This window comes from Ictidomys tridecemlineatus, chromosome 15 (assembly GCF_052094955.1).
Source record: "Ictidomys tridecemlineatus isolate mIctTri1 chromosome 15, mIctTri1.hap1, whole genome shotgun sequence".
Lineage (NCBI taxonomy): Eukaryota > Metazoa > Chordata > Mammalia > Rodentia > Sciuridae > Ictidomys > Ictidomys tridecemlineatus.
In genome coordinates, this window is record NC_135491.1 from 11,834,938 (window position 1) to 11,856,647 (window position 21,710).

General features: G+C 47.3%; 2 long non-coding RNA genes across 2 annotated transcripts; one reads left to right on the plus strand and one right to left on the minus strand.

The window, feature by feature from the left end:
• Positions 1–730: 730 nt before the first annotated feature.
• On the minus strand, positions 731–21,266 carry LOC144370795 (uncharacterized). Its single transcript, XR_013430754.1, has 3 exons — positions 21,084–21,266; positions 9,115–9,205; positions 731–1,323 (listed from the first exon to the last, which is right to left on the minus strand). It is a non-coding gene; the product is annotated as an uncharacterized LOC144370795 (long non-coding RNA).
• On the plus strand, positions 11,852–15,038 carry LOC144370792 (uncharacterized). The gene is made up of 3 exons (XR_013430750.1): positions 11,852–12,020; positions 12,847–13,257; positions 14,860–15,038. It is a non-coding gene; the product is annotated as an uncharacterized LOC144370792 (long non-coding RNA).
• Positions 21,267–21,710: the final 444 nt, after the last annotated feature.

The window sequence follows — 21,710 nt, forward strand, 5'->3', positions numbered from 1 at the left end:
GTGTGGCTCAGCAGTACAGCGCCTGCCTAGCATATATGAGGTCCTGGGTTCAAGCCCCAGCGCCACTAAACAGATAAACAATGACCAGGTGTATGCTCTTCACCTAGATTCACCGACCATTAACATTTTGCCGTTTATATACCTACAACACAAAATTTTAATTTTTTTAATCTTTATTTATTTTTATATAGTGCTAAGGATCAAACCCAGTGCCTCATGTGTTCGAGGTAAGCGCTCTACCGCTGAGCCACAACCCCAGATCCTAAAATTTATTTTTAAAATTAAAAAAAATTAAAATTTTGGGCTGGGGGTTGTGGCTCAGCAGTGGAGTGCTCTCCTAGCAAGGGTGAAGCGCTGGGTTCAATCCTCAGAACCACATAAAAATAAATAAATAAAATAAAAGTATTGTGTCCAACTACAACTAAAAAAATTTGTTTTAAATAAATTTTAGACCTTGTGACTTTCACCACTAAGTGCTTCAGCAAGAACCTCTTTACCAATAATGACTTTAGCCAGGGGCAGTGGCGCAAGCCTATAATACCAACTGTGTGGGAGGCTGAGGCAAGAGGATCATGAGTTCAAAGGCAGCCTCAGCAACTTAGCAACTCCCTGAGCAACTCAGCGAGACCCTTGTCTCTAAATAAAATATGAAGGAGGACTGGAGATATGGCTCAGTGGTTAAGTGCCCCTGGGTTTAATACCAGGTACCAAATAATAATAATAATAATAGTAATAATGACTTGTTCTATTTAACCACACGACCATGATCATACCCAAGCAGTGTACATTACTACTATATTGTGTCTAACAAATAAGCCATTTTTCAATTATCCTCTGTTATCCCAATAACATCCTTCACAGTGTCGTTACTTTCCCATCAGAGAGATATTCCGGGATCAAACACAGATCGTCTTGTCTCTGTAGTCATCTTAATCGCCACTGTACTGTGGCATCTTACCCAATATGGACCTGTCTGATGGTTTCTGTATAATTAGTCATTTTAATTGTTTTTGGTAATATTCTGTGTCACCCATGTGTCCCATCAGGAGGCCCTCAAGGCCTGTTGGTTGCATTCTCAGCTAGCTAAGCAAGCACTCGGGGTGAACCATTGAGACTGTGGACATCCTATTTCCCACCACAGGATTTATCGACCTCCGTGCACGCATCACGTCCACATGACTTCCGGAAGACCTTCCTTTATCAAAGCAAATCACACGACTCTGTGGTCCACTCCTCCGCATGGTCATTGCGGCCCTTCCACCTGGGGGGCTCATTCTCAGAACTGGTTCTGTTGACGCACTTCAGGGACTGAGAAGTTGAGCCCTGGAAAGGAGAAGTAAAAACTTGGATTACAAAACCAGGAAATGGTGGCCACAGGCAGGAACCCAGCCCTTCAACCCCGCCTGCAATCTGTCTTTCCCGCCGCCACCACCGCTCACCACCAAAGATATACAAGTCGTCCAAACGATTCATTTCCAAGGCTCCCAGTGTTCTCCAGTAAACAAAATTATTCACTTGGCGAACAGATTTGTATTCAGGTTACAGGATTTTGTATTACAAAGAGCAGGAGTCTAGATCATTTAATGAAAAATCATGCTATCTTTCCAGGCTTTAAGACACCCTCCAAAGATGTGGAGACAAATAAGAATGAAACATGAGCTGGGTGCGGTGGTGCACGCCTGTAATCCCAGTGGCTCCAGAGGCCGAGGCAGGAGGATCCTGAGTTCAAAGCTAGCCTCAGCAATTTAGCGAGACCCTAAGCAATTTAGTGAGACCCTGTCTCAAAATAAAAAAATTAAAAGGGCTGGGATTGTGACTCAGTGGTTAAGCACACTGTGTTCAATCCCCAGTGCCTGCCCCATCATAAAAAAGGAATGGAAGATGAAACTGGCATTGCTATATGCCAATACTCTTGAATGCAGTCGCACTGGAGATTAGATTAACCCCTTTAAGGCCAATCTGACATTAAAACACCAAAACCTTGGACCTGGAGCTCCGTTTTGGGGGGAAAAATCCCCTTCAGTGTGTAAAAAGAAGGGAAGCTATGATACTTGGAAATTGCAGGCTTTCAGAAGAGATTCTAGACCTGTCCTAATTTTCCTCTGAGTTGTACAATTTATTTCCTCTTTTTAGCCTTCAATCTTCTCCCAAGTAAAATGAAGCATGTTTTATTTTATGTTATTTTATTGATACTGGAGATGGAACCCAGAGGGACTCTACCACTGAGCTACATCTCCAACTCTGATTTGGCTATTGTTAATTGGACTGCTAAAATGTGTGTGCACATGTATTTGAGTCCCAGTTAATTTTGAGACAAAGTCTCACTACATGGCTGAGGCTTGCCTCATACTTGCAATCCTCCTGTCTCAGCCTCCAAAGCTGCTGGGATTACAGGCATTCACCATCAGACCTGAAGAGACATGATTTATAATCTTTTCACCCTACAGGAAAAAAAAGAAGAAAGAGGTAAAGTTTAATGTTGGTAGTGCCAGGACTGCCATCTTGGTGTCAGTAAAGAGAGGGAACTTAGCACCATGGATAGAGCCATGTTTGCTGACAGCCACCAGGGGACGGTAACCACAGCAGATTGACTTGAAAGTGTCACTACCCTATGTATCCTTCATCAATAAGGTCTATTTGTCAGGCAAACACCTTCCAAGAAAATTCCACTTGATTTCCCCTTAATAAGATTGATGTAGCCATGGAATAAAGCTGCCGAGTGGCATGGTTTAAATTTTAAAGTAGCCGCCAGATGGTTTTCCAAAAAGGTTATTCCATTTTACATTCCTACCAGCAGAGGGTGGGTTCACGTTCCTCCTCATCTTTGCTAACAGTTCATATAGTCACCTTGTTGATTTAGCCATTTTAATAGTAGTGGCGTCTACTTGTGTTTGCATTCTGTATTTTTCTAACGGCCCATGATGTTGACCATCTTTTTCTGCTTATTTGCTATCCAATATCTTCTCCGGTGAAGTGTTGGCTCAAATCTTTTGCCCATTTCTTACTGTAATCTTCTTATTGCTGAGTTATAAGCATTTCAGTTACAAGTCCTTTGTTGGAGAGATGTTTTGCAGATATTTCCCCTAGTAAGTAAAAGCATATGTCCACATGAAGACCTAAACATCAATGTACATAGTAGATTTATTTGTAATACCTCCAAACTGGGAAACCATGGTGTGACCTTACAAGAAGATACTATTGAGACATACATAGGAATGAGCTATTGATACATGCCACAGCATTAATCTCAAAATGGCATGAGCATGACTTTGAGGTTCATCCATGCTATAGCATGTATCAGGACTTCATTCTTTTTTATGTTTGAATAATATTCCACTGTGTGTGTGTGTGTATGTGTGCAGATAAGTAGACAGAGGTATGCATCTCACAATTATTCATTCATCTGTTAATAAACAAAATAATCAGGCTTTTTCCATCTTTTGGTTATTGTTCATTGTACTGCTAAAATGTGTGTGTGCACATGTATTTGAGTTCCAGTTTTCAGTTTTTTGGAGGAGGATATACATTAGCTATGGTTTAGATAAGTGTCCCCAGAAGGCCCATGTATTAAGTGCTTGGTCTCAGGGGAAGGGCTATGGACCTTTAAGAGGTCACACCCGCTAGTCTTTGCCCATGTCGTGTCCCCCTGCTGGAACTCTCACGCCTGCCCCTTGGTGAGCTCTAGGCCAACTCAGGAAAGAAAATTGGTGTAAATCAGAAGCCCCAGTTATGCATTTATTAGAAGGCTCCCTATTTCTCTCTTTGGACCACTATATGTAATTGCCTATTCATTCAAAATTTCCCACCAACCACCTACTGTCCGTCACTCTTCTAAACACTGGGGATACAGCTTTAAAAGGAAAAAGGAAAAAACAAAATGGCAGCCCCCATGGAGGTGACCTGTGAGTCAATGGGGAAGATACAATAAACCAAAAAGCACCACAATTATGATAACAACAGAGTGGCTTAGTGGGTTAAAATAAAACAAAGCATGCTTGGCTTTGTTTTGTTTTTCTTTGTTTAAACTTAAAAGATGGTCATCAGGGAAGTTCTCCCTAAGAAGGCAAAGGTTCAACATGGACCTGGAGGTGGTGGGGGAGCCCGCCTGGGGCTCTCTGCTGGCTGAGCAACCAGAGGGGGCCGGCAGGGCTGGAGCAGAGGGTGAGGGAGAGAGAGAGAAGGAGGAGTCAGAGTGGGAGAAGCCACATCCCGAGGACATCCTCAGCGTGAGGACTCCAGCTGTATTGAGTGATCTGGGGAACTACTAGAAAGTTCCGGGCAGAGCAGGGATGCCGGCTGGTCTCCTGTGTCAGCATCCCACCAAGCTGCTGGGTTGAGCAAAGGGAACCCAGGGAGGAGGTGACTGCAGGAACCCAGGTGAGAAGCGATGGACAGGGCGGGTGGTGGGGTGTGTTTTGACAGTGGAGTTCAGAGGATTTGCTGAAGGACTGGACAGGAGAGAAAGAGAAGCGTCAGGAACACACTGAGACGAGAAATTGGGTTTGGGATCAGAAATCCTAAACCGTCTCAGAATGCCTTTTAGATACTAGTTGTCAAGTAAACAGCTGGAGGTCAATGATGGTATTCATTTTGTTCTTGCTGGTACACAGTTGGAGCCCACGACTCATTACTGGAATCAAGAAACGGACAGTTGGACGATTCCCCGGACACCCCACGTGGTAGTATTTTCTGTTGCAGAGACTCACAAAGTTAGCATGACTGCAGAAGCACTTAGAAGTACATTTCTTTTTGTACATTGCATCGGGACCTCCATAGAATATTTGCCCCGTGGGTGTTTTTGGAGTTAAATGAAGTTAAGCATGAAAGGGCTTCCCCAACGTCTTTTATGTAAATTCTTTCTATTCCCCTAACTCCCTATATCTGGATCACAAAGGTGAAGACAGGATGCCCCTTTTCTCTGTTCAATTCTGTCACAGTCCTTTCTAAGAGAACAGAGAACTCCAGCTTTATTCTGAGTGAGCTGGGGAACTACTAGAGATATTCTGGGAGACGTGCTTTGTGTCCCTGATGAGATTATGACTTTGGGTGTTGCCATCTGCTCTTTGGAGGAGAGAGGACCGAACTGTGTCTCCCCCAAATTTACACACTGAAGCACTAACCCCCCAATACCTCAGAATGTGACTGTGTTTGGAGACATGGGTATGAAACTTAGTCTAAACTGACTGGTATTCTGATAAGAAAAGGAAATTTTTGTGTGTGTGTGTTTTAAATTTTTTTATTTGTTCTTTTAAATTATATATGGCAGTAGAATGTATTTTGACATATCATACACACATGGACGACAACTCCCCATCCTTGTGGTTGTACATGAGGTGCAGTTACACTGGTCGTGTATTCATATATGAACATAGGAAAGTTACGTCCGATTCTACTGTCTTTCCCATTCTCATCCCCCCTCCCTTTCCTTCATTCTCCTTTATCTAATCCAGTGAATTTCTGTTCTTCCCTTCCCCACCTCCCTGCTTATTGTAAGTTGACATCTGCATATCAGAGAGAACATTCAGCCTTTGGTTCTTTAGGACTGGCTTATTTCACTTAGCATAATAGCCTCCAGTTTTATCCATTTGCCAGCAAATGCTATCCTTTCATTCTTCTTTATGGCTGAGTAATATTCCATTGTGTATATGTACCACATTAAGAAGAGGAAATTTAAACACACAAGGAAACACCTGGGTCAAGTGTGCACAGAGGAAAGATGACATGAGGACACAGGGAGAAGACAGTGTCTGTGAGCCAAGAAGAGAAGCCCCAGGAAAACCAAATCTGCCAATGCTCTGTTTTTGGACTTCCAGCCTCCAGAACCGTGAGAAAATTAACTTCTGTTGCTTAAGCTGCCCTGTCTGAGACAACTTTGTTTTGATGGCCCAAGAAAGATAATATAAAGACTATGGAGGTCAAGATGTCAGAATAGATGGATGACAACAAGCACCCCACTCAGCCTCAGCCCCCACTTCTTAGTTACATAACCCCTGAATGACAAGACAGGTCTTAAACCCAAGTCAGCCTGGCTTGGCCATACATACTTTCTTTATATTCCTTTTAAACTTAATCACCTGCCTGCAAGGAAGGAATTATCACCATTTCCAAATGAGGCTCAGACTTTCAAATGGAGTCTTTTTCCTCAGGCTAGGCTAGGAGATAGGGTATCTCAGTCCTCAGGCCAACTCTGCAGTGGCAGGAGTGTGGTCTAGAGATCTACCTTGTGGTCCTTTCTTCCTCTTGTTTAATTTTGGAATCTACCAGACAAATATCCCTGGTGGGTTACAGGACCGACCTCTCAGGAGGAACAATGTGACATTGTTAGAGTGAGCCCTCATCCCATGATACACTTTATCTGTCCACAGCTCAGGGAGGACAGTCAACAGACAGCCAATGCAGTGACCATCCACGTGTGCTTGGTGTCAGTGTAAAACTGGTCTTTGCTCTGGAAAGCGCTCACAGGAGTTTCCCACGAGCCCATGGATGTGGTGGAGGGAGAGACAGGAGGAACAGGCGCCGTGGGAGTTTGGGCCACCTGCCAGGCATTCACTTGTGCCCTCTGACCTCTTGACCTTTCCCATGAATGATGGACGCTGCTGGGCACAACCAGTGTCAGGGTTTGGCCACTCAGACAGCACCTGGCCTGTGATGTTCAGCTCAAGTCACAGGCCCTTGGTGTCCCATAGTCAAGTGTTCAGATTCCACGGGGCCTAGAAACAGCCGGAAGCTACTTTCCTAATGGGGAGTAGTTTCTGTAAGAGAAGAAATGGGTTTTCTCCAAGACCTACCGTTCTGCACTACAGATCTCCTATTAGAGCTTGTAAGAGGCTCCATTTAAAAAGACACGTGATCCTGGCACAGTGGCTCACGCCTGTAATCCCAGGGGCTCAGGAGGCTGAGGTGGGAGGATCGTGAGTTCAAAGCCAGCCTCAGCAAAAGCGAGGTGCTAAGTGAGACCCTGTCTCTGAATAAAATACCAAATAGGGCTGGGGATCTGGCTCAGTGGCTCCCGAGTTCAATCCCCAGTACCCCCCCCCCAAAAAAGAAAGAAATGTGAAAAATAGACACTCTAATTAAATTCTAAAATGCACTCCCTCAGAAGTTATTTAGAAGAATGTTTTTAGCTGGGTGTGGTGGTGCACACCTGTAATCCTAGTAACTGGGGAGGCTGATACAGGATGATCATAAATTTGAGGCCAGACTGGGCAATTTAGGGAGATGCTATCTCAAAATTTAAAAAATAAAAAGGACTGGGGTGAAACTCAGTGTTAGAGCACCCTGGGTTGAATCTCCAGTACCACAAAAAAGAAAAAAAAAAAAAAAAAAAAAAGAATGTCTTAGATTTCTATCAGGAAGATTTTTTTTTAAATTTAGTTGTAGATGGACACAATACCTTTATTTATTTATTTGTTTTTATGTGGTGATGAGGATTGAAGCCAGTGCCTCACACATGCTAGACAAGTGCTTTACCACTACCACAACCCTTCCAACAGGAAGATTTTGGTGGAGAATGCTGTGGTTAATTTCTGGTGTAATTCTATTCTGAGTCAAATAATTTGTCCTCTTTGCAGTTTGTGAATATCTCCTATATGGTCTGTTATTTATTGATATGTAATATATCAGCACTTATCAACACCTGATTTGGCTTCTTCTGAACCAACCTAGGGATTAGTCAAGTCTGATTTCCTCTTACAGGAAGAAAAGCTTTTGCCCCATTGTATTTGTGTAACCAAGTTACAAGATTTAAAAAAAAATCTATTGCAATGGACTTATCCATTGCATAAGTAAATAAATAAACTGTGAGCTACTCTAGAAGAAGAAAGTATTGGAATGTAGAATTTATTTGTTTGTTTGCAGAGATATGAACCACCTTAATTCTTATTTATTTATTTATTTATTTTGAACCCAGGGTCTTGTGCATGCTGAGCATATGCTCTGTCACTGAACTACATTCCCAGTGCTCACCTGATTTCTTTTATAAATTTTGGGGCTAATGCCAATTTCAGACAGCAAAGAACCAACTTTTAAAGCTGTTTAAAATCTACTAATGTGCCAGGCCCAGTGGCACATGCCTATAATTCCAGGAGCTCAGGAGTCTGAGGCAGGAGGATCACAAGTTCAAAGCCAGACAGCAACTTAGCAAGACCTTGTCTCAAAAAGAAAAAGGAATAAAAGCGGGTAGGTAGCTGGTGGTGTTGCTCAGTGATAAAGCACCCGCTGGGTTCAACCCCTGGTACCCACCCCCTGCAAAAAATCTACTAATGTGATTTGCCAAGGTAAGGAGAAATGGATTAGGAGAGAAGAGGGAAGAGGAAAGAGGAAGAGGAAGAGAGAGAAGTGAAAAAAAAATAGGATCAAAAGAAAATTGGAGATGGAGATAAAGGAAGTAGAGAGAAACTGAATGAGCAATTGAGGTTTGTGGAAACTAAAGATCAACCTCTCTTTTCTGGATGTTGACCTTGAAAAAGACTCTACAAACAAACAAACAAACTACTCTCCAATGTCCCTCGTATTCATAGATGTAACATTTCTTAACAAAATTGAATCCAATAAGGAAACGACCTCATGGCCATTTGGAGATTATCCCAGGCACTCAAAATTGGCTTTAAACTTTAGAGAATCAACCAATGTTAATTTACCGTATTAACAAAGTACACAAGAAAGACCAGGGACTGGGGTTGTGGCTCAGTGGTAGAGCACTCACCTAGCACGAGCGAGGCGCTGGGTTCAATTCTTAACACCATATAAAAGTAAACAAATAAAATAAAGGTATTGCGTCCAACTATAAATATATATATATATATATACATATATGTGTGTGTGTATATATATATATATACATATATGTGTGTGTATATATATATGAAAGACCATGTGATTATCTCAATATAAGTAGAAAAAGCATTTGATTAAACTCAAATTAATTTCTGATAAAACAAAAACTCTCAGCAGAAAGGAATTCACTTAATGAAAAACATCTACAGAGACCCCACAGATGGGACCATACTGGATGGCACAAAATGGGAAGCTTTCTAATACAGTCAGGAGCATGGCTCTTGTCCAGTTGTGTTTGGACCATTTACAGTTCTCATCAGTGCAGGATGGGAGACTCACCAGGTCAAAAAGCCAAGGAAAAAATGTAAAAGCATCCAGATTAGAAAGGAAAGAGTAGACGTTTCTTTCTTCTCAAACGTGACAGAAAATCCTACAAAATAGTTAAAAAAAATTTCAAATTGATAGGTGTAGTTGAGGTAGCAGAATACAAGACCAGTATACAAGAATCAATGTGTTTCTACACTAGTAACAAATAATCAGAAATAGAAAGTTAAAAAGCAATATTATATCATGAATACAATGTCATTACAAGTAAGACCTTAACTCATCATATTATACAATACAGGTTGAATGTCCCTTATAAATGCTTTCAGATCTTTCAATTTTTTAGATTTTTTAATATTTGCATAAACTTTGCCAATTGAGCATCCCTAATTAGAAAATCAAAATTTCAAAATGCCCCCGTGACTGAAATTTGAAAAGCTAGTGTTCAAAAAGTTTCAGACTTTGAAGCACTTCCGATGTCAGATTTTCAGATTATAAATTCTCTACCTTTATCACTAAAAAAAATGAAATGTGGGCTGGGATTGTGGCTCAGTGGTAGAGCGCTCACCTAATACGGGCAGGACTCCGGTTCGATTCTCAGCACCACATAAAAATAAAAGCATTGTGTTGTGTCCATCTATACCCAAAAACATAAATATTTTTTTAAAAAGATTCTCTCTCTCCTCTCTCTCTCTCTCTCTCTCTCTCTCTCTCTCTCTCCTTTCTCCTCTTTCACTTAAAAAAATTATAAAAAATAAAAAACAAATAAAATGTACAGGAATAAATCTCATTTTAAAAATATGTCCAAAACCTGGGTACTGAAAACTACAAAACACTGATGAAAAGCTGAGAGGAATTCTACTTGGGAGGATTATACCTTGCTCGTGGTGTTACGGAGCTGGGGCCTTCCGAGAAACTGAGGCAGCATGAAGACCCCCCCTTTAACCTCGATTCTTGCCATCAAGAGTGAAAGATCTCAGACGTGTCGCTCAGAGTAACAGGCATGAGTTATGGAAAGGATGGGAAAAGGGAAAGGGGACACTCTCAAGGGAGAGAGTGTCCTCTTAGGAGAGGGACAAGGTGCCTCCAGTTTTATTGGGGATCCCATAGAGTCCTGCCCACGTTCACCATCAAGATGACATCAGACTTTCAAGTCCCCATTGCCATAACAACTCTAGGTCACCTTGGCCATGCTGACCAGTTCTAATTGGATTCTTTTTTTTTTTTTAATTTTTTTAATTGGTTGTTCAAAACATTACAAAGCTCTTGACATATCATATTCTAATTGGATTCTTAATCAGGAATCTTACAGATTTCATGATTCAGAGGAATTATCTTTATCTCCCTGAATCTGGGGATCTGGTCTGTGGAAAGAGTCACAAAAATCTCCCCTTCAGTGTTACTTGGGTTCCCCTCATGGACATTTTTTCGGGCCTGCGTTTCTCCAGCTGATAGCAGGCAGCTTGCTGAGGAATGTGACGTAGCCTGTCCACTTAGGCAGGGCGGCAGGGAAATGGCTTCTGGGAAAAGAAAGCGTGTGGGGGTCAGCAGAGTGGGCCCAATTTCTAGAACTGTTCCCTGAGGTTGGTGCCTACAGACAGCGTTCGTGCCCTGACACAGCTGTGAGTATCAATTTTCAAAATATATTGGCCAGTGATGATTGAATTGGGGAAGAATAATGGAACTTATTTTCCCCCTTCGTCAGTTCCGGGTGACAGAGTTTCCCGTTGCTGGGGCTTCTCTTCTGCTGTTTTGTTCTCTCTCCTCAGGCTCCAAACAGAAGCCCCGTGTCCCTGTGAGGTTCTGGTCCTCCCCAGGAGACCTGGGCCAGTCTCTGCTCCTGTCTTTCCTCCTACTCCCAGGGAATCATCTCTTTACCTGCCAGCAGAAGCCCCTGCCAGGAGACATGTCCTCTGTGGGGAGAGGCTGAGGGGGGCTCCATGGTCTCTGCGGCCTGCTCTGTCCTCCCTGTGTGGCAAAGAACCACCATCCACCATCCTCCTCATCTGTCTGTCCCCTAACACTGAGATGCCAATAGTCCCCAAACTGGTCTATAGATTTGATGCAATCCCTATCCATGTCCCAGGAGCCTTTAAAAATAAAGAAATTGACAAGCTAATTAAAACATTCTCCTGGCAATCCAAAGGACCTAGATACCAAGACAACTCCGAGATAAAAAATAATTTGGAAGACTAAATTATGTCACTTCAAGACGTATTAGAAAGCTGTAATAATCAAGAGAGTGTGACACTGGTATAAAAATCATCAAAAGGATCAATGGAACAGAATAGAGTCCACAAATAGATCCACCTGTGGCTAAGCCCCCCTCTCCGGTCATCACTAGGAGGCCCCTTTCTAACCCCCAAAGTCATCTGTGTGACCCCCCTTTGCTGGAAGCTCATTTACCTTCCCAGAGCGACTGGGAATACTGCAAAGATGGACATAGGCAGAGAGGTTTTTTTTCTGTGTCACAGAGAAAATCAACCACCATTAGGGACCCCAGGGGTCCCCTGTGTGGTGATCACAGCCCCCAGGTCATGGTACAGCAGAGGCCAGGTCAGGTTGAGCCAGGGTTTCTGTCAGGGGACAAGATCTCCATCAGCCTTGCTTCTTCATGTGGGGTCTGGGGTCTGGGGTACTGACACTTGAAGAGGCAAGACTGAAAGGGGAGGGGACAGAGAGGCTTCCTAGGCAGTCCCACCCCCAGCCCATGTGACCCTGGGAAGTGCTCCTGCCCTGGGAGGAGGCTCAGCCAGAGAGGACAGCAGAGCTGAGTGGCCTGAGCAGCCTGCTGGGGAACAGGTTTGGAAACCAGGTTCTTTGCCACACAGGGAGGACAGAGCAGGCCGCAAAGACCATGGAGCCCCCCTCAGCCTCTCCCCACAGAGGACATGTCTCCTGGCAGGGGCTTCTGCTAGCAGGTAAAGAGATGATTCCCTGGGAGTAGGAGGAAAGACAGGAGCAGAGACTGGCCCAGGTCTCCTGGGGAGAACCAGAACCTCACAGGGACACGGGGCTTCTGTTTGGAGCCTGAGGTTAGAGAACAAAACAGCAGAAGAGAAGCCCCAGCAACGGGAAACTCTGTCACCCGGAACTGACGAAGGGGGAAAATAAGTTCCATTATTCTTCCCCAATTCAATCATCACTGGCCAATATATTTTGAAAATTGATACTAACAGCTGTGTCAGGGCACAAACGCTGTCTCTAGGCACCAACCTCAGAGACTGGCAGACACCTGGACACTCAGGGCTGGGACACTGCTTCACTCATCCACAGGAGGCTGAGCCTGTTCCAGGCACCAGGGCCACAAAAAAGATCAGACTAGTCCCCGTGTCATGGAGTCTCCTTCCAGTGGGCAGGAAGACAGGCCAGCAAAGAGATGGAGGAGGGGCTGAAAAGAGGCGCACAGGGCAGAGAGCTGGGAAATGTCAAAAGGGAAGACCCAGGGTCTGCAAGGAGATGGTCAGGGGAGGCCGGTGCCCAGGACAGCCTGAGGGTGAGCAGGGGTCTGCAGGCTTGAGGGGCCAGCCTTGCAGACACCCAGGGAATACCATTCCAGAGGAAATGACAAGTTCAGGGGTGCTTAAGAAATGAATCACACTGCTGACCTTGACACACACACACACGCACACACACACGCACGCACACTCGCTCACTCCAGGTTCCGAGGCTGAGGGATGAAGACACCTGCTAAGGACCCAGAGCTCCATTTTTCCACCCAAAACTGATGGATTTCTCTCCCCTCAGTTCTAGTCTCACCTTTAACCTTCTGGAACCTGCCCACCACTGCCCAACTTGCTATTGAATCTGTGCCCTTCACTGCTGCCGAAGGGACCGATGTTCTTCTACTTGCCCACAATGTGTCAGAGAACGTCAGAGGCTACACCTGGTACAGAGGGGAAAGGGGCATTGACAGCCATCAAATCGCGATATACCTAACAGCCACTCGAGAAACCATCCCAGGGCCTGCCTACAGTGGTCGAGAGACGGTATACCCCAATGGATCCCTGCTGTTCCAGAAGGTCACCTTGGAGGACACGGGATTCTACACTCTGCAAACCCTAAGTAGCGATCTTCAGGCTGAAAAAGCATCTGGACACATCTGTGTATATCGTGAGTGACTCTCTATGGAAGCATCTGGACAGTTCTATGCATACTGTGAGTGGTTCTCTGTGACCCCTGGGGGTGGGCTGGGGTTGCTTCCACTACACACACACACACACACACACACACACACACACACACAGACTGTCAGTTTGGGCCTACTTCTTCCTCTATGTTGGGTGCCTTTGCTGCGGTTTGAGCTTTTAGTGCAGGACACGCACAGTGGAGACAAACCTCAGTAGATTGGATTCCTCTCTCTGAATCCACCCTGCAGACACTCGATGCAGAGTGGACAGGCTGCCAGGTGACTCCGCAGGTGAAGCTCAGTCTCAGTCCAGCCTCCCTGGCCTCTCCGCATGGACATGGCTCTGAGAAAGACTGAGTCGGTGCTGACTTAATCCCCTGAGGGGCTGCCTGTGGCCCTCACAGAGAAGCAGAGTTCTGGGAAGCTCCTGACCCAGGCCTCTCTATTCCAGGCTCCTGACTCCAGGTCCTGAGGGCCAGGACCCCCTGGACAGAGCTGACGAGGAGCAGCCATTTACATCTTACAGAGGCCCAGGATTACTGGAGCTGATGACCAGCCAGGGCTCAGCCCCCAAAGCCACACCTGAGCAAAAGCAATGGCGAGTCCTCTCAGCCACTAGAAGACTGACCTAGGGGACTCAGGGGATGCTCTGGAGAGGTCAGCATCTCTAGGGGATGAGCAGAGGCAAGAGGTTGCCCTGACAGGCTCTTTTTGCAGGATCGTGCACAGGAAGCCTCTCTCTTGGAATCTCATAATAATAGATTCCATTTATTTATCAGCTCCTCTATCCGAAGCTTTAAGTCAGGTGCTATGAATATTTTAAGGCCAACTCAAAGACAATCTGAAGTCAAATATCATTTATCCTACCTTATTGAGGGAAAACTTGGGCACAGGACTCAAGTCACTGAATTAGAGTCACGTAGACCAAGACTGGCAGGTCTGGGTGCAGCCACAGCACCGTCCTCCCCTCCACACTTGAGCCCTTATTAGGTGGCCATGGACCCCAAGACCTGTCTTTGATCCTTTCTTGATCCTTTCTTGATAGGCCACCACAGCTTCATGGTATAAAGGAGAGAACTTTGTTTTCTCGCTGCCTACTCTACACCCTGCACTCAGCACAAGGTCCAAATGTTACCAACTTCAATAGCTGCTGGAGATAGGAATGAGCCAATGATCCACAATCCCTTCAAAGACTAGGATCGGGATGCAGATTCCTGACCATTGTGTAAATTCCATGTTCCTCCCAGGGGCCAAGACTCAGGCCTCGAAGCTTTTGCTATTTTCTAGAGAAATATCCTTCCAATAAGTCAGACCCTTGGGTATTGATAATGATTTTCACATATGGAAAAAAAACTTAGCTGCTCCTTAAATTTCTGTCCCATATCTGATAAACACATGTGGCCCATCAGGGCCAGATTTCCATTGGTTCATTCTTCTGTGTCTGTTCATTCACCTGTATTTCAGGTAAGATCCACAAGGTCCTCACCTGCCCTCCACTGTTGAGAGCCATCTGTGCACTAAATAGGCATGGAAGGCCACTGAGCAGGAAAATCTGGTATTTGGGAACTTCCAGGGGCGATCCAGCTGGTAAGATCACCCAGATATATGTGAGTCCTGTTCACTTCTGCCAGGTCCCACACAGCACCAGAGATGGAGTCACCTGCTGTAGCCACACAGCCTCTCAGAGATGGATGTAGCATGCCAAGATGCCAATCAACCTGTTGACTACAAGACACCATGGAGCAAGACTCCAACCCCGAAACCTTATCCCTGCCTTTGATGTACCCCCTTAAATAAACCATCAGAGCCATTTTTAGTAGTTTTGTTCCAGCTCCTACAAGGACTAGAAGATCCTATCAGGCACTCTGCTTTTAAAGCCTATTTTTTAACTTTGCCTCTATTTCTTCATTTTACTTCAGAGTTTATTTTCTCAAGTGGCTTATTCCCCGCAAGCAGGAAAAATTACCCTGGCAAGGCATTGTCAGCCCCACAATACTCTGCAATGAGAGAAGGGACATTAAAGACCAAGGACAGAGAACATGGTTCTGCTCCAAAGCCTGCCAGTGTTGCCTGCCTGCCCCTCTCTCTTTTTAGAACATCCCTTGGAGTCTGCTCTATTTTTCATGGGTCAGCCACTATTCAAAGCCTGGGTAGAACTGCCCCTGCTCAAGGTCCTGTGGCCTTGGTATTTACCAGACTTCCAGACCTGTGCCTGGTGTCCCATGTGCTGTTTCTCCTTTAACTCCCAGTCTCCATCATGACCCACCTCTAGGACAGCTTTGAAAAGGCTACGCGCAGGGGAGTCTGTGCAGTTGGAGGGACTCAGTACCACAATTCAAGGCCAGGTAGGCAGCCAGTCAGTGAGGATCAGGAGGTGCAGGGGCTCTGACTTCCTGTGCCAGGTCTGTCCATGAACAAATACTGCAACTAAAGTCACATGTCAGAAACTCTGTGCTTCTCCCAGACACAGCCCAGGCAGCAGCCCCACCTCCTCTGATCCCTCAGATCCTCCTGCATCTGCCCAGGAGACCCACTCCTGCCTGGTTCTTCAGGACTCAGGTTGGTGGGAGGTGAGAGAGGCCAGCTCAGGTGGAAAGACGCCTTGGCAGGAACCAAAGGTACCACAGGGCAATCTTCTCTCTGTGGTCTGCAGAGCAGAGATGCCCAGACCCCACCTACATTATGTGACCTGTGTACTAAGATTATTTTCTTCCCATCAATTGAAATGGCTTTGTTTTCTTTGTCGAATTGTTCCACAGTTACATTGAAGAGAAGTGGTGAAACACAAGGGACGGCCTTGTCTTGTTCCTGGTCTTAGTGTCAAGGCTCTCAGTATTTCCCCACTGAGTGTTACGTGAGATTTTCACACGTGGCCTTTATTACATGCAGGTGATTTCCCTCTCTTCCTAAGAGTGCCAGTCTTTTGTTCAAACCGTGACTATTTCCCACTAAAGAGTTCCTTCATCGTGACATTCAATCCACAGGCCAGGAAGTCAAAGTCCTCTTAGGTGGAGAAATCCTTTAGATTGGAACTTCTCCAACTCTGCCGTCGTAAGTCTATTCTGGGCCATCTTTGTTCTCCAACAGATGAATTTAGAAAAAGTAAATGCCATTGTATTTCATGTAAAACTTTCCTGGCCCCAGAGATGGAGAGGGCTGCCAAACCGGATCTCCTCAAAATACACCCCAATTCAAATAAGGAACAGGACCTGAGAAAAATCACAAAAAGGTCAAACAGGAGTGTATAGGGAAAAAAAAATTCTACCTGATGATGAGGTTGCTGGGCACATGGACTGAGAAGAGGGTCCTGGTGCAGATTCTACAAAGATGTTCAGGGGTCCAGGCAAGAGTCACCCTGGTTAATCTGGGATCCGAAGGAGGGGCTGCCCTCTCCTTACAGATAATCATCTGAACAAAGACACTCAGCCTCTGCAGAGGGTCAGGGCCGCTGTCTGGCCAACCTTACACAGCTCACTGTGGGCACCAGAGCTGGCTGAGGTCTCTGAGCAAAGAGCCTGGCCCAGGCCCCAGGCCGCAGGCCCACTATCAGTGGGTCCTCTCCTCAGTTTACTCACAGAGTCTGTGACACAGCCTTCCATCCTGGCCAGCAATGTCAGCATCACAGAAGAGGGCCCTGTGGCCATGACCTGCCTCTCAGGTGACACTGGAATCTCCATCACGTGGATCTTCAGTAGCCAGACTCTGCAGCTCACAGACAGGATGCAGCTGTCCCCGGACCACAGGACCCTCAGCATAGACCCCGTCAGACAGGAGGATGCCGGGGAGTATCAGGATGCCGGGGAGTATCAGTATCACCAGGAGTGGCCCTCTTAAACTAGCTTTATCCCCTGCCATGAATTAAATCAGAAATAAAAATGTTCTCCTTATAAAAACAATGGTTATAACTCTCTTGCTTTATAAAACTATTGTGAATAGTCAGTACAATAAAATGGAAAATCCTATCGAGACCTGCACCGAGCTGGGTGTGGTGGTTGACACCTGTCCTCCCAGCAGCTCAGGAGGCTGAGGCAGGAGGAATGAGTTCAAAACCGGCCTCAGCAATTTAGTGAGGCCCTAAGCAACTCAGTGAGACCCTGTCTCTAAATAAAAAGACATTAAAAAGGGTTGAGGATGTGGCTCAGTGGTTGAGCACCTCTGGGTTCAAACCCTGGTACCAAAAAAAAAAAAAAAAAAGGGAGTGTCTTCACTCACTAGGATAGCGGGACCACAGGTAATCCACAGGGGGCCCAGCCCCAGGCCTCCCCAGGGCCCAGGGCTCTCCCTCTGGGATCTCTCTCCCCACAAGGGTTCTGGAAACTTGTACCCTGGAGCTCCAGTTGATATGAAGCTGCCTCTATGTTCCCTCCCCAGGCTTCAGGTCCTCCACCACATGGCCAGTGTGGGTGACCTCCATGCCCTCCCTCCACACCTGTCACCAGGGAGCACATGAGCACTTCAGTTTCTCTGTCGGGAGCATAGGAATGGTCTTACCCCGTGGAGATAGCTAAAGGGAGCTCAAGGGAAAGGAGAATATCACCAACTGGCCAGACTGGCCATATGAGCTGGGTTCAAAGGAGCTGCTGGATCAATAACTATGAAAATGGCGAAGAAACCACGCAGCACACGAACATAAGTTTCTAAGGCAGGATGGCTCAGCGACCCCAAGGGTCAGCTCCAGTGCTGGAAGGAGCAAGAGAGAGAGCACACCCAAAACCGTGTATTTATTGGGGAAAAGACATTGGAGAAAGTTCCATCTAAATAAGGCAAGGGATTGGGTTTCGAAGGGTGCAGTCTTGCTTGGTGATGTCTTGAGGTCAGCAGATTGACTGACATCTTGGAAAGCCACACCCATCTCAGGTGCTGTGTGGGATCCCAGGCAGAGCGAGAGAAAAGGCACACGTACGTCGAAGGCACACATACGTCGCACAGCTCAATCAGGCAGTAACCTCAGGCCAGTCCCCTCAGACGCTCAAATGCGCATAGCTCACGCACACAGCCCATGGCGGGCTGGTGACAGGACTCAGGACCCCCAGAAATGAACACCCCAGCACTGTCACCTAGGCAGGTGACTGATGAACGAGCAGGTAGGCCCCTTGAGCTGAGCTCTTACTGTGTCCCTCAGGCCCCCTGAGCACTCAGGACTCTGATCACATGCAAGGGGGACTCTGGGAAGTCTGTGTGTGGTCACCTGATTGTGGGGCTGGGAGGGGACCGTGGGATGTGCTTGGTGGGAGGGGAGGCTGGGTGAGAGAGTTCTGGTGAAGGGCAGGTCCTGGGCCTGAGGAAAGCACAGAAGCCAGATGGGAGAAGCCAGTCAAAGAAGCCACGCTCTCCCCAGAGAGGACCATGGGACAGTGGACTCCGAGAAAAGTGGGGCTCCAGGGCCCTCCCAGGGCATATTCTGGGGTTGCTGACCAAGAGGAGACATCTTTATTCAACTGGGCCTGTGTGCCATTCCCCCCTCCCCACCCAGACCACTCCCTGGTCCTCCTCCACGTGCCCCTGAACAACCCTAGAGCGGCCATGTCCTCTATGAGGTGTGACAGGAGAAGCTGAGCCTCTGAGCACTGTGTGCTCCTGGCTGTCCATCACCAATTGCTCCCACCTCCACCTCCTAATTCACATGTCTGAGAGATGCATCAGGAATATCCCTGGTCCCCAGGACTGGAGACAGGGGATGAGGTCCTGCTCTTCCATGTATGACAGGAGGTGCTGACCTCAGTTTCCCAGGATGACTGCCAAATCCATCCCTGTGCAGAAGACCCAGCCTAGTCACCCTGGAGCCAGACCTGGGGACCAGGCCCTGCAGCGTCAGCACATCCTGCAGCCTGTGTCCAGGGGAGGCTATTGCTCTTTTCCCCCGAGAGACAAGGGGTGGGGGGGCAGCACCTGCCTGTTCCTCAGGATGCAGGTCCCTGAGGCCTGGTCTTTCTGTTTCAGAGATGAAACGTGTCTTTGCCCTTCTCTGATCTGCCAGACTCGTGGGGCACTAGGGGAAAACACAGGCTCAGCCCACAGGAGGGGCATGATCATCTCTCCCGGTAGCCCATCAGCCTCAGCAAGTCTCATGGCCAAGCCCAGAATAAATAGGAGGAAGGGGAACACACTCCTAATAGATGGAACAGTGAGCTCAGTGGCAAAAGGCAGAGAAGGAAGGGGCTGTGAAGCATACGAGTCCACCTACCGCAGGAACCACTATTCATTGTAGTACAAGTCCTGCTCCAAACATTTTTTGACTTTGAAAAACCAAATTATTTCTATTAAGCTTATCAAAATTAATTTCAAAATATTTCTGTATCAATTATATTATTTGATTAATAAATATACATAAATATATTTATTTGCTTACTAAAAACTGTTGACATTTTGAAAAAAAAAATATATATTTTGAATGATTTTAAAATTCCCACACCCTGATAGCACACTCCTATGCAGGTGCCAATCACACACACACACACACACACACACACACACACACACCCTCCCCTCAGGGTACTTGCAGGATCTTATGCCAGGCAGGTATCAGAAGCGCACAGCAAATGGCAAAATGATGCCCCTGGGCAGTTAGCTCATGGACTTCTGTGAGGACTGAGAGGGGGAGACGTGTGGGTCTGCTGGGAGGGTCGGGCAACACAGACCCAAGTTCTGACCCCCAAGGAGGAAGGAGAACTATTCCCAACAGAGAGCACATCTGTCTGCACAGCTGCACATGCAGAGGGTCCCTGGGCCAGGCTGATGGTGCTCCCAGTACCAACCTGCATCAGAATGTGGAACCTGAAGTCTGTGCCGTGCATGCATAGCACTGAGGTTGACAGGGACATTCAGGGGAACCTGCAGCTCCAAACCCCCAAAACTAAGAAATAAGAAAACACCTCACATTTCCCTTTAAATTCCCTGTTCCCCCAGCACAAGCCACCTGCCATCTACACCAGCAGGTTCAGTCATTCCTGGGTCCCACCCACCCACTCCCTGGCTCCCCAGCTCTGCTCAGCTACTGCCACCTCCTGGGGACTCACTGATAATCAGGACTCAGGGGCCCCAGTGCCAGTTTCACAACCTACCAGGAAGAAGGACTCTGCTTTCAGCTGGCCTTTTACCCTGGTGGGGACAGGGGTGTAAGGACAGCCACTCAGAAGACCTGGGGTAGGAGAGAGGTGGGCAGCCACACAGAGCTGCACAGTGAGATGGGGACAAAGGGCCTCAGCTGTGAGGGTGGCCGTGGCTAGGAGCTCAGGAAGGGAACTGAGGAGCACAGAGGTGGGGAGTTCCTGAACATTTGCAGGGACAAGGCTGGATTCCCAGAGGCCCACTCTGACCACTGTCAGCTGCAGCACTCAGAGCCTGGGCGCCTCCTGGCTGCCCATCAACCAAGAGCTCCTACCTCCATCTCCTAACTCACCTGCTTCCTCCACTGTCTGACTCTAGGGGAAGGTTCCAGATCCTCCTCTGCCCTGCAAGGGGGTGGTGGGAAGCCCAGTTCCCTACAGACAACCAGCAATGGCCCCTGCTGAGGTGAGTGGGCAGGACCACACACGCCCAACTTCCTGGTCCCCACTCAGGGGAGGACCAGATACCTCCTGCTCCCTCAGGCACCTTCATCTATGTATGGTGACTGTCACATCCCTCCTGATTCTTCCAAGTGAACATACCTGGGAGGACCCATCTCCCATTGTAGAAGTTCCAGTCTAGAATGTTCCACAGCAGCCCTGCTGACACCTATTTATACAAATCTTAGGTGACACAGCCTTTAGGGACACAGGCTTACAGCCATTTCCCCCAGTGGCCACACAGGACGGGGCATCAGGGCCCTGAGTGTCCAGCCACTAAGTCTGGGACCCTCCCCCTCCCCATTGACCTGGGCACTGGCGATGGTTCCGGCGTCGGTTCCAGGTTCACCAGTTCATGTTGCCCGCCTCCTGTAGGAGCTTCTTCCCTGGAGTCTCTGGTGCCTGTCCCAGGGATTTCCTCCTCGGATAATCTGCAGGCCTCGGGCTAGAGCAGGAAAGGCAGCTGCACTGGTCTCAGAGGACAAAGAGGCTCACCTTAGCTCCAGGAAGAGCGCGCACGCCCTCTAGTGGTCGCTTCCTGCCAGAAGCGCACAGGGGCCCCCTGAGAGGGCAGGTGAGGGCTGACCTTGGGCAAAGGGCACCTTCAGGGAATGGAACTGAAGATGAAAGGGGAGGGGCCTGAGAGGGGGCGAACGTGGGGAGTGGGGAGGGGGCTGAGGTTCGGAGAGGGGTGGGAAGGAGCAGGTGAGGGGAGGCTCTGGGGAGGTCAGAGAAGGGCGCAGAGCAGGGCTCCCCTCTCCTCTCCACTGACACTGGGGCTGGTCATCCTTGGGGGGCTGTGTGCTGTGGGGTGTTGAGCTCCATCTGGGATTCTACCTCCTAAGTTCAGTAGAACTCCCTTCTCCACCTGCGACTATCAAAAGTGTCTCCAAATGCTGCCAGATGTCCCCTGGATGGCAAAATGGCCCTTGGCT